This window comes from Schistocerca americana, chromosome 3 (genome assembly GCF_021461395.2).
Source record: "Schistocerca americana isolate TAMUIC-IGC-003095 chromosome 3, iqSchAmer2.1, whole genome shotgun sequence".
NCBI classification, from domain to species: Eukaryota; Metazoa; Arthropoda; class Insecta; order Orthoptera; family Acrididae; genus Schistocerca; species Schistocerca americana.
In genome coordinates this window covers 508,955,220-508,968,283 of record NC_060121.1, presented here as the reverse complement: position 1 = coordinate 508,968,283, position 13,064 = coordinate 508,955,220, and the positions used below count along the sequence as shown (strand labels likewise).

Genomic DNA, 13,064 nt, shown 5'->3' with positions numbered 1-13,064 from the left:
CTGGCTGACCACTAATGGAAAAGGGAAGGAACGGCCTATCTGACAACTGTTAAAACCTTTTAATACACCGACCATACGAGACCCTTAGGCTGCAGCGCAGATACAATAGCCGATGATGCCGGAGCTGAAAACACCCATGCAGCTCGGAGCAGTAGTTCCCGACCTCTGTAAGGCCACTGCCCTGACTGCAGTCAGGTATTAGCAAGTGTCCCCCTCAATCCCGCCACCATCACCGCCATTAGCCGAACTAAATTTAAGGAAAAAAGAATTTTATTGGAATACTATTGTTTTTAACGAGACGAAAAATAAATATTAAATTTTTGTAGGTGTTTTGTTAAACCACGAACTATTGAGTCATTGGCACAATTGGCTCTGTTTATTTCTAACAGTCTTTTTTCAAATAACGACCAAGGAATTCTCACTCCATTGCAAGTGCTCACTGCAACTCCGTCTCAGAAAAGCAACCTAACAATCCACATATAGGGTAGGCACTCCTTACAAAACTTGTTTCCCTTGCGCGACTCCTTAGCGACACTTGCTTCACCCTCACCATTTCAAATGAAAATGCAGGTACGTTAAAGTGCGAACGCTACACATACTGTAAATCACTATTTGTGGGCTCTGTAGTTCTCAATTGACCGAAATTGGAAGACTTCAGGCTGCCAGTGCTTTGTTGCTGTAATGAAGCAATGTCTGGTTTGTTGCGGGAACTACCCATAACTCCGGCCGCGGTGGTCTAGCGGCTCTAGGCGCTCAGTCCGGAGCCGCGCGATTGCTACGGTCGCAGGTTCGAATCCTGCCTCGGGCATGGATGTGTGTGATGTCCTTAGGTTAGTTAGGTTTAAGTAGTTCTAAGTTCTAGGGGACTGATGACCACAGCAGTTGAGTCCCATAGTGCTCAGAGCCATTTGAACTACCCACAAATTGGAGAAGGCATTTTCAGGACTTTGTTTTTATTAAAATGAAACTCCTCCAGCTGTGCTTAAGGTTTCATATTTATTTGGCTAGTAGGTTCGACGTTGCGTCAACGCAATCTTCAGGCCCGTACACTTTGATATCAATTGTGTGTCGCTGAGTACTTGAAGTCCGCGGTGAGACGAATACGCGCTCCACATTGATGGCGGCCATCCATGTGGAGCACGTATGAAGGAGTTTCATTTTAATACAAATTATACCAGTTGAAGTCCCACCATCATCCAATTTAAATATGGATGTACGAATATTTTCAGGATATATTTATGAGTACGTTATATGCATGTCCTAAATGTACTGTAATGTGTGCATGGTACAAAATATGTGCGTGATAGGTAAACTATCCGTGGAAGATACTATTCTTACATTTGTTTAACAGTCTGTAATCTCCACTACATCGTGTCACACATTAATGTCAGTATACGAAAAAAAGTATCTCTTGTAACCATTAGAGCCAAAGGTGGAAAAATGGGCCCCTGCTGGTATTATGAGCCCCCTACGTATTTGGAAGTACAGGCCACCAATTCTAGTGGGGAGCACATGAACTACTAGAACTAGTTGCTAAACTTCACTGTAGAGTGCGCAGACGCAGTAGCTGTCCTGGTTTGTGAGTAGTTGTGCTGTAAATGTTTTCGCTGTCATCAAAAGTTTGAAAGGTTAGTGTTTATTTGAATAAAACTCAAATTTCTAACATGTTATTACTAAAACTAAGGTAAGGCACGTATTTGGCTTGTTGTTGGGATGCCGTTTTACATTAATTAACGTCGGTTGCGAACCAAACAACCGTAGGCAAAATAGTTTTTCCCAAGATGTCGAGAAAGGGAGGCAGAAAGGTGGAAGGAGTATATACAGGGTTTATACAAGGGCGATGTACTTGAGGACAATATTATGGAAATGGAAGAGGATGTAGATGAAGATGAAATGGGAGATAAGATACTGCGTGAAGAGGTTGACAGAGCACTGAAAGACCTGAGTCGAAACAAGGCCCCGGGAGTAGACAACATTCCATTAGAACTACTGATGGCCTTGGGAGAGCCAGTCATAACAAAACTCTACCATCTGGTGAGCAAGATGTATGACACAGGCGAAATACCCACAGACTTCAAGAAGAATATAATACTTCCAATCCCAAAGAAAGCAGGTGTTGACAGATGTGAAAATTACAGAACTATCAGTTTAATAAGTCACAGCTGCAAAATACTAACGCGAATTCTTTACAGACGAGTGGAAAAACTGGTAGAAGCGGACCTCGGGGAGGATCAGTTTGGATTCCGTAGAAATGTTGGAACACGTGAGGCAATACTAACCTTACGACTTATCTTAGAAGAAGAGTAAGAAAAGGCAAACCTACGTTTCTAGCATTTGTAGACTTAGAGAAAGCTTTTGACAACGTTAACTGGAATACTCTCTTTCAAATTCTGAAGCTGCCAGGGGTAAAATACAGGGAGCGAAAGGCTATTTACAATTTGTACCGAAACCAGATGGCAGTTATAAGAGTCGAGGGGCATGAAAGGGAAGCAGTGGTTGGGAAAGGAGTGAGACAGGGTTGTAGCCTCTCCCCGATGTTATTCAATCTGTATATTGAGCAAGCAGTAAAGGAAACAAAAGAAAAATTCGGAGTAGGTATTAAAATTCATGGAGAAGAAGTAAAAACTTTGAGGTTTGCCGATGACATTGTAATTGTCAGAGACAGCAAAGGACTTGGAAGAGTAGTTGAACGGAATGGACAGTGTCTTGAAAGGAGGATATAAGATGAACATCAACAAAAGCAAAAAGAGGATAATGGAATGTAGTCGAATTAAGTCGGGTGATGCTGAGGGGATTAGATTAGGAAATGAGACACTTAAAGTAGTAAAGGAGTTTTGCTATTTAGGGAGTAAAATAACTGATGATCGTCGAAGTAGAGAGTATATAAAATGTAGACTGGCAATGGCAAGGAAATCGTTTCTGAAGAAGAGAAATTTGTTAACATCGAGTATAGATTTAAGTGTCAGGAAGTCGTTTCTGAAAGTATTTGTATGGAGTGTAGCCATGTATGGAAGTGAAACATGGACGATAACCAGTTTGGACAAGAAGAGAATAGAAGCTTTCGAAATGTGGTGCTACAGAAGAATGCTGAAGATAAGGTGGGTAGATCACGTAACTAATGAGGAGGTATTGAATAGGATTGGGGAGAAGAGAAGTTTGTGGCACAACTTGACCAGAAGAAGGGATCGGTTGGTAGGACATGTTTTGAGGCATCAAGGGATCACGAATTTAGCATTGGAGGGCAGCGTGGAGGGTAAAAATCGTAGAGGGAGACCAAGAGATCAATACACTAAGCAGATTCAGATGGATGTAGGTTGCAGTAAGTACTGGGAGATGAAGAAGCTTGCACAGGATAGAGTAGCATGGAGAGCTGCATCAAACCAGTCTCAGGACTGAAGACCACAACAGCAAGATGTCGAGGGTGGATATATGGGCCCCTTTTACTGCTGGTATTATGGGCCCCATAAAATCAATCAATCAATATGGGACCATTTACAAATATTGCTACTCTTTATGTTTCAGATGCCTCGAAGACATCATTTACCTTAAAAAAATCGAAACGGCAATCGTGGGACAAAGCAAATACGTCAAATGCTACCGTAGCTATTAAAGAGGAAAAACATGGGGTTGAAAAAAGCTGTTAAAGTGTACTCTGTCCTTCGTTCTACGCTCCAAAGGCTTTCACGAATCGATAAACCGGTCGAAGAAATAGTTAATATGAAACTGGGCCGCCCACCGGTTTTACCACAGGGACTTGAGGACGAACTTGTTAAATATCTTCTCATTATGGCATCCAAATTCCACAGCCTTACCAGAAATGACGTCAGGCGCATGGCCTACCAGCTTTGCACAAGAAATAAAATCCCTCATCCATTTGTAAAAGGCGAAGTTTCTGGTCGAACTTTGTTTGACCATTTTATGTCACGGCACAAAAATATTCTGTCTATTTTGAAGCCATCCGCAACTTCGATTTCACGTGCTAATGGGTTTAATAAACAAGCTGTCGACAATTTCTTCAGTTTACTTGAAGCTGCGTTCAGTAACTACAAATATCCTGCAGACAGAGTTTTTAACGTAGACGAGTCAAAAAATGGCTCTGAGCACTATGGGACTTAACTGCTGAGGTCATCAGTCCCCTAGAACTTAGAACTACTTAAACCTAACTAACCTAAGGACATCACACACATCCATGTCCGAGGCAGGATTCGAACCTACAACCGTAGCGGTCGCGCGGTTCCAACCTGTAGCGCCTAGAACCGCTCGACCACCGCGGCCGGCAGACGAGTCAGGTCTTAGTGTCGTTCAAAGAAAAATTTCTCGTGTCATCAGGCTGAGGGGAAAGAGGCAAGTTGGTTCATTATCTGCAGCTGAAAGAGGATCACTTGTAACGTGTAAAAAGATGCTTATGTGTGTGACTATTGTGAATAGACTAGACATGGGCTGTGAAAATCATCCCACCAGTAGACTAATTAACAATGTTCAGAGTGAATCTTTCTTTCATTATACACAAAAATTAAATAATTTTTTCAAATTTTTGTTTCTTTTTATTTCAAACTACCTTGGGGCCCATATTACCATCACAAATTCTTGACGCAACAAAATGCAGACTATCAGGAAAAATAAAATTTTGTTTTAAATATTAAAAAGTTGAACCAAAACATGTAACTATTTGCAGGACATACTAGAGAAATGTTTTATGTTAATTTCAGGTGATTATACTAAAAATAAAAGGTGTTATATAAAAAAAACAAAGTGGGGGCCCATTTATCCACCTTTACCTCTACTATAGTGTTACGAAGTAGTGATGATCTTTTAAAAATAATTAAGTTTATGACAAACACATTTGAACCCTTTCATTTTTACCCCACATAAAATTTAATTTTACCTTCACGTCGTATATGTTGGGTACCACTGGCTTAGAGACATTGCCCGACAACCGTCCCAAGGCGCTATTGTATGTCTGAACAGCTATCGGACAGGTTGTGCATCCGTACCTACTTTGAGGGTGGAGTGAAAGCAGTGCTTAGGAGATGTAAAGGCGTTTGTCGAAGGCAAACATGATAAATGAACACGTACATAAGACACTGGACGTAAATGCTTTACGGACGAGATGCAACTTGCCTTCCAGAAAAAACTTTCTTGGACGTTGTTCGTGCTATTCCTACTGTTGCAATTGTCACTGGTTCGCAACAGTTAAGAAACTTGTTACAAAATAATTTGTGAAATGATAGGAGCGGGAGGGGAGTGGTAAGATGCCAAGCCACTTCACCAACATACCTTAAAAACAGATTTATTGCTAGCCTCTTCAAAACTTTTAAACACTAACATAGGACACTGATAACCAGCATTAAAGGACGTTATTAACTTTACAACTCCAATTGCTGACAGTAAAATAATAGTGACAATAAACAATATGTACAAAGAACTCCAAGAATATAAAGCATTTACGAATATGAGAATTATCATTTGGCGTTACACCTCAAAACCTATTTAATTTTGACCTTTTAATTTAGCCGTCTGTAAATTAAGCCAATAGATGATTGCTCCCTCTCAAACCAAGTTACAAATCAACAATTTCAGTGACTTGCAGACACTTAAAGTAGGAAATAATTATTTGACCAATGCCGGCAAGAGAACTTTATGAAACAATTCCGTATCAACAGCGAAGTCACCAGCTAGTTCACAAATACCTTCTCGGTTTATGAGAAGCAACAGGCTCAGCCCACTTAACCGTACTAGAATTATAAGCAATTCAGTGATCGTCCGTCCAGCTGATCTTTACGTAATGGTAATGCTTAAGTGAAAGGAACCTTCTTTAAAGCACAAACAACAACAACAACAACAACAACAACAGCAGCAGCAGCAGCAGCAGCACGTTAGTTCTATAAATATGCACAGCGTGCTAAAATACAGCCAGCTGAAGTTCAAACATTTCATAATGGGCGAAAGAAATTTTAACAGTACAACATGGACAAATTACTAATATCAAATCGCTTACGTCAACCAGTTGTTTCACAACATATACCCTCCGTAGTGCAATACGGTCACAGAATAGCATATAATATCGTAATTGTACTCTTACTTCTACTGTAACCAGGCTGTAGGAGACACTAATGCTTTAAAAAGCCTTTTAGCTACCAAACCAACAAACGGCTGCCGTTATTTGTGAAAACCAGTGAAACTGGCCCATCAGTATACATCTAGTATACATCTCTCGTCGGACTCTTACTCAGCGATCACGCCGGCTCCGCACTTTCACAGCGGACAATGCGCCCCTCACTTCACCGCCGTCTCGTTCGACCACTCAATCTGCCAGCAGCCGCGTGACCCGCCACCTCGCGGAGCATTCTCGCACCACCGCGGAACCAAATTTGAAGGACTCGAGAGCAACCGACAAGCGCTTAAATAGTCTCAGACTAGCGTCTCTGATCGGAAGACTAAACCACGGTCGACCAGGGCACTACTTTGGCCGCGATGCCAGCTCAGTTTGAATTACCAGAAAAATAACGTGAACTTGCAGAACTTTAGGAAGGAGATTCTCCTAATGGGGTACTCGACTTCGAGATAGCGAAGAAAACGCTTCTCTTGAAATTACACACTATGACAAAGGGTTAGTCACATGTCGTTAAGCGACGATAAATTAATTCATTGCTGTTGTACTATCCTAAATTTCCTTCGTGGAGGACTAGGGTTTGTGAAGTCTGGAGTATGAGCTTGTTAAATTGCCAGTTGCTGGAATGTGGTGAGAAAGGCCAGCTGCAAGCTTTACGCCACGGGTGGTCGAGGAGTTGATTTTCGGGAGGTTCCCCCAAATTACCACAAGGATAGTAGAGCAATGAGAGAAGGCCTCCGCAGGTAATTGTGCTCCAATGCTGGGATACCACAAAGTGCCTTTTCAGGCCTGTCCAAACTACGAGTGACCCTGGGGGGGGGGGGAGAAGAGGACCAGAAACGTCCACAGTGTTTCCTAGAAGCATCTGCAGATAATGAGCAACAGCCATTTTACCGTACACAGCATGAGAAACGAGCTGCGTATGAGCTCATCCAGCGCCAACATCTAGTCAGTTTACGAAGATACTCTTACAGCAGGCGCTTTTGGACAAAATTCTCCGGACTTCCCCCGCGTTATAGAAGGCGCGGAGTAATTCCCGGTTGTCAAGGTTGCAAAACTAGCGGTTCCTCCCCTCCAACTAGTAGCGTTCAAGAGTGGGATGGAAGACAGATTGGAGGACGCACTTGGTTTTCACCGCATTTCCTTGTTGTGTAGCAATCTTCCACATAGCATTCAGGTGCCTTCAACATTTATACAATATTTTGAAAACAGACAAATTTTGTCCCACTACTGATTACTGTGTTTCTGTTTGTAATTCGATGCTTAGTAAGTTTTATTCTTGACCTAGTGAATTGTCACCGTAGTTTACCTTTGTCTGTGAATCATTTTTAAGGATCAATAAATTAAAGGTTAATTTTAACAAATATTACCATTTTCTGTCCTGTGATTCTCTCACGAGGCACCCCTTTCCTTCTTAACAAATGTAAGTAGTTCTATACGGCTGCATTGTGGTCTCGCTGTATCGACATTTCGGTGTAAAACGCGTGCCATTACGAGGAACATTTTCGGTAAACCAGGAAAGGTAACTTTTTATGAATTTTAAGGTTTCTTGTCCCTTTTTTTGTAATTACGCTGCATCTGCACTAAGCAGCGTGAGTGGTTATCATTGCAAAAGTCAGTCTGTGAGGTTGAAAGCTACAAGGTATAGAACAGCTTGTAAAATTGTTTTGAGTTCGCTAGTGTGGCAGACAGCTTGCCCTCACTGTCGACTCACGAAGCACAGCGAACAATACGCATAAGCGTCACGTTACAACACTTCACTTTGAGATGCAAGAATAGAAACCTTAACCCTCGCAATGCTAAACTATTTTCAGTAACTTGTATTACCTGGGGGGGGGGGGGGGGGGGTTCTTTGTGTCCGCCACAAAAAAAATTAAATAAAATTCATCACTTGCTCTTCAGTTACATTAATAACGTACTTTTGAAATATCTACTGATGCATAATCAGGATCCAGAACCTGAATATTTCTTTTAAAACTGTTTTCAAAAATGCAAAAAAAAAAAAATTGTTGAAATGGCTCTGAGCACTATGGGACTTAACATCTTAGGTCAGCAGTCTCCTAGAACTTAGAACTACTTAAACCTAACTAACCTAAGGACATCACACACATCCATGCCCGAGGCAGGATTCGAACCTGCGACCGTAGCAGTCCCGCGGTTCCGGACTGAAGCGCCTAGAACCGCACGGCCACCGCGGCCGGCTCAAAAATGCATTTTATAACATTCACTTACTTCGTCATTTAAGTTTAACAAGTCTTATTATCCTAAGAAAAATTAGTAGTAAAAGTTGTTACAGTACTATTGAAGTACACTTTACTATAATTAAAAAATATTACAAAAACGTAAGGTAATATAGCTTAAGTACATAACATAGTTTTGTGAGAGGAATTATTCACTACTTTCTTCGGAATCTACTTCACACTTGGAACATACAACAGTTTTTCTCCTGTGTTTACCATATGTGCATATCTTACAATAGTTGCAGATTATTATTGTTTTGTTAACTTTGTTGTACTTTTCTGGTCTTGAACGTCTTTCACTGACACACAAATGACATCTACCTTTACCTCTATGAGCTTTCTTTGCACCGAAGTTCTGCTTCATTTTCCGTCCGAGAATACCTCCCGTACTTGAAATTACAGGCTTTAGCATTCCTGCAATATTTGTAGCCTTTTCTTCAGTGTATGGTTTCGTGAGCCGTAGTCCCAGTTCTTGAAGAAAAGGTCGTCGCTTATTAGGCTCTTTCTTATTCCAGTCCGGCAAGTTCAACAAAAATAGTGTATAACTATTGACCGCTGTTGTGTCCACAAGAGTACAGAAAAACAGACAGCGGCCACCTTCTTGTAGGCCTCCTAGTTGAATATTTCCTCACCATTTGATCTATCATGCCAACATCAACTTTAGTCTCATTATAATATAAATTTATAACTATTCTTCATAGTGTCAGTAGGTGAACCAATTGAAGCGTCATAATGTTGAGATGGTAGAAACAGTAGATTTCTTTTGTTTTTCACGGGGGTATAACAAACAGTTGTGATTGGAATACTTCCAGTACTAGTATCACTGAAAGCAAATTTTCTAGAATGTAAGTCTCGTCTTGAGATACCTTTCAGTTCTTGAGGTATATGTTTCCTATTAGTTCCCACGAAAGTTAACTTGTGATTTCGCCCCGAATTATATATGGGAACCACAACTTCAGCGGAATTTGACTGTTTTGTACCATCATTTCTTTTCCCAGCGTAAGGCTCCATGCTGATAATAAATCTGGTTTTAGCGTCTGTGAGCATGTGTATAACATATTTACCAGGTTTTTCCTTCATGGACACCTTGAAAGGACACCTGCCACAGAACAATAACGACATTTCATCAATAACCGTGTGCTTCCCAACAGAATAATATTTAGGCAGTAATTCATTCATTTTATCAAAACCTTCTCGTATTGCAGCAAACTTATCACGTTTCGTGCGATCGCTTATCGACTCTCTGGTCATCAAATCTTACTGTTTTACTAAGCTACTAGAATTTGGTTCGGTTCATGGTAGCAGTATAAACAAACCTTCCTGAAGTGTAGGACCATAAATCTGTAACAGATGACTTACTGTCATTTTCCTTCCCCATAACAACAAGTAGCCCTATGTATGCCATGAATTCAAGTCTGCCTGCCTCGGGTATTTTCTGCCTCAATGCCTCTTCATTGCTATGCTTTATTGTGATGTTGACAAATGCTGGAGACCAAAGCTTTTCAGATGATGCTCTTATTGTCCCTACTTTACCTTCGCCTCTTTTACCTTCTCTTTCTGTCACTATGTTTTGTGCTACTCGTCCTCTAATGTGAGGAGGCTTGGAGCTATAAATTTTTCCAGTATTTGCCACTAATCTCGCAAGCTGCGTCGTCATCAGTTTCAGATGCCCGGAGTTCATCTTCAGCGTCTGTAGGTACTCTATCGCTGTCCACATCCTCGTGCACGACATATTCCTCTTCAGATTCACTCACTACATCGTCAGTTTCATCAAATTCAATTTGAGAATCTGTAGATTCTTTCAAAATCTCTGATATTTCTCTGTCAGTAAATTGCTGTCGGTACATTTTCAATCACGGTTGTATCTAACACTGGACAATTGCTACTGAACAGGAAACAATAGAGAACCAACGGGGAAATGACTCATTGTTGAGACCATTGTTGCTGTCAACCCAGAGAAATATAATGTCCATGTGTTCTAAGGTCATGTAATGTTATTATTTGTGGAGTAAGACGACAGTTGTGTGAAGTCGCATCTACTACCAAGGAGGGGGGGGGGGGCGGGGGGGAGACTTTATGACCACCTCCCTTAAAATTTCCGATTAAGCTTAAACGAAAAATGAAAACAATCATAGAATATGGAAGAAGAGCTGGCCGCGGTGGCCGAGCGGTTCTAGGCGCTTCAGTCTGGAAGCGCGCGACTGCTACGGTCGCAGGTTCGAATCCTGCCTCAAGCATGGATGTGTGTGACGTCCTTAGGTTGGTAAGGTTTAAGTAGTTATAAGTTCTAGGGGACTGATGACCTCAGATGTTAAGTCCCATAGTGTTCAGAGCCATTTGAACCATTTTTACGCAACCACGATTAAAACCCTGGTAACGACCCAGAGAACCTTGTTATTGTTAAGTGCATATGATTATTTTATTTAATTGGCAGCTGTAATGGTGGTTTGCAAAATATTTTTAGCCGTTGTCCAGTACACTTTTGTTCCTCAAAGAGTGTGTGTGTGTGTGTGTGTGTGTGTGTGTGTGTGTGTGTGTGTGAGAAAGAGAGGAGAGAGAGAGAGAGAGAGAGACTACTTACATTCTACCGACTGGCATTGCCAGACCCTTTTGTTAACCACTTGCGTATCATTTGCTTCTCAACTCGATCGTGGTTGAGCGCCGACAGCAGCTTGGGGGCGGGGCTTCAGAGTTGTTAACAGTGAATGGCTCTTGCGAATCGTGTATGCTAATCCTGCCGCATCACTGAACATTGGTAATGGAAATATAAGTTTCGAAAATCTATCTGTAAATAAAGTTCAGAGGAAAAAAAAATGTTCGGTGGATCTTCTCCTATAAACAGATTATAAAGCTGCGGAACTGACAAGCATCCACCAAATGGCAAATGGAAATGCATAGAGTGTCAAGTTATAAGGGGCGATCAAAAAAATTTCCGTTAGAAAGCCTTTACAGTTCGAAATCGGAATTCTAATCAGGCAAAATCGCCGTGAGCATAGAGGCATCTCACCGACGGACCAAGTTGAAGATACCCGTTAGGTAAAACACCGCATCCTGCTTCATGAAGCACATCCTCGTCCGACAGGAATCGTCAACCCTTCAAGGCCTGTTTAAGGGACCAAACGCTTGATAATCGTGTAGGGAATATAGGGCGGGTGCTGAGTTGGCGAAACTTCTCAGTTACGACATTTGTTATATGGGGACGTGCGTTATGAAGCAGCAGCACGCAACTTGGCATACCATTCCACAACAGAGGTTTCCGACAGACATGCTGTCCCATACACATTCTTATTTCTCCGTTGGATGTCAGCTGGTGTTTGTCCTTCGGCAGCCAAGAAAAGAAAATCGACACGTTCGCATTGTTCGGACGCATTTGGTAATAACGTCGCCATGGTCCACGTTTCCGAATTTTACGCACGTTCGTCAGAAAGACACGAGTGCCGCACTGATCCCTTGTCTACATGTCGGTGCTTATATACCACCATCTGTGTCGCTCTACGTTGAATATACGTTGCAGCAACACCATCAAACGGAAACTTTTTGATCGCCTCTCATATAAGAGATGGGAAAAGTGAAGGCTTCTCCCTATAGTATAAGCGTTTAAAAGAAACGAGCTAGAGGCATAATTACAGAAACCAGTACCTGTATGCTAGAAGTATTGACCCTGACTGTTGAGACGCTGGTCCCACTGTGACACAGGGCGGTGAATGGCTGTCTCATAAAATACCGGGGCTGCGATGTTAACCAGTTCCGCATGTACAGCTGGACGTCGTCGTCCGAGGTGAATCGTTTGCCCCTCGGAGCCTTTTTAAGGGACCCTCTTCTGATTCACTTCCTGCAACACGGAACAGTGAATGCCCAGCGTTACTCGCAGACGTTGACCAGCCTTCGCCAAGCGATCAGATGAAAACAACCAGGTAGTCTCACCCGTGGGATCATTTTGCCCTACGACAATGCAAAGCCTCATACGGCCAACACAGTCGCGGCACTCCTGCAGAAATTCAAATGGGAGGATCTCGGCCACCCTCCATACAGTCCGGACCTCTCTCCCTATGATTACACCATTTTTGGTCCCGTTAAAAAGGTTCTGAGGGGCAAACGATTCACCTCTGACGACGACGTCCAGCTGTACGTGCGGAACTGATTAACATCGCAGCCCCGGGAATTTTATGAGAGAGCCATTCACCACCTTGTGTCACAGTGGGACAAGTGTCTCAACAGCCAGGGTCAATACGTCTAACATACAGGTACTGGTTTCTGAAATTACGACTCCGGCTCGTTTCTTTTTGAACGCCATTTACATGTACCCAATGTGAATCCCATAAGACGTAACAAGCCTTTTAATTGGGTCAAATGGCTCTGAGCACTATGGGACTTAACAGCTATGGTCATCAGTCCCCTAGAACTTAGAACTACTTAAACATAACTAACCTAAGGACATCACACAACACCCAGTCGTCACGAGGCAGAGGAAATCACTGACCCTTTTAATTCATAGGCAGTTTAAGATATAAAAACGAGACATTCGGCAAAAGATATTACGCAAAAGGAGCACATAATTTTGTTGTATGTTTAATTCTCTTACATTTTGAATCAGCAAAAATATTGAATGAAGTACAGTTTTTTTTTTTAAATGGAGCAATGCCCTTTTTAACAGCATTCAGAAACTCCAGAAGAAAGAGTGCAGAGATGAAATACTTGTTTAAAGGAGCATA

General features: G+C 41.9%; 1 protein-coding gene across 1 annotated transcript in view; it reads left to right on the top strand.

Annotated features, from left to right (window-relative positions):
* Positions 1-13,064, top strand: part of LOC124605413 (F-box only protein 32) — a 541,318-nt gene that overhangs the window by 145,681 nt on the left and 382,573 nt on the right. The gene's annotated exons all lie outside the window — the stretch shown is intronic.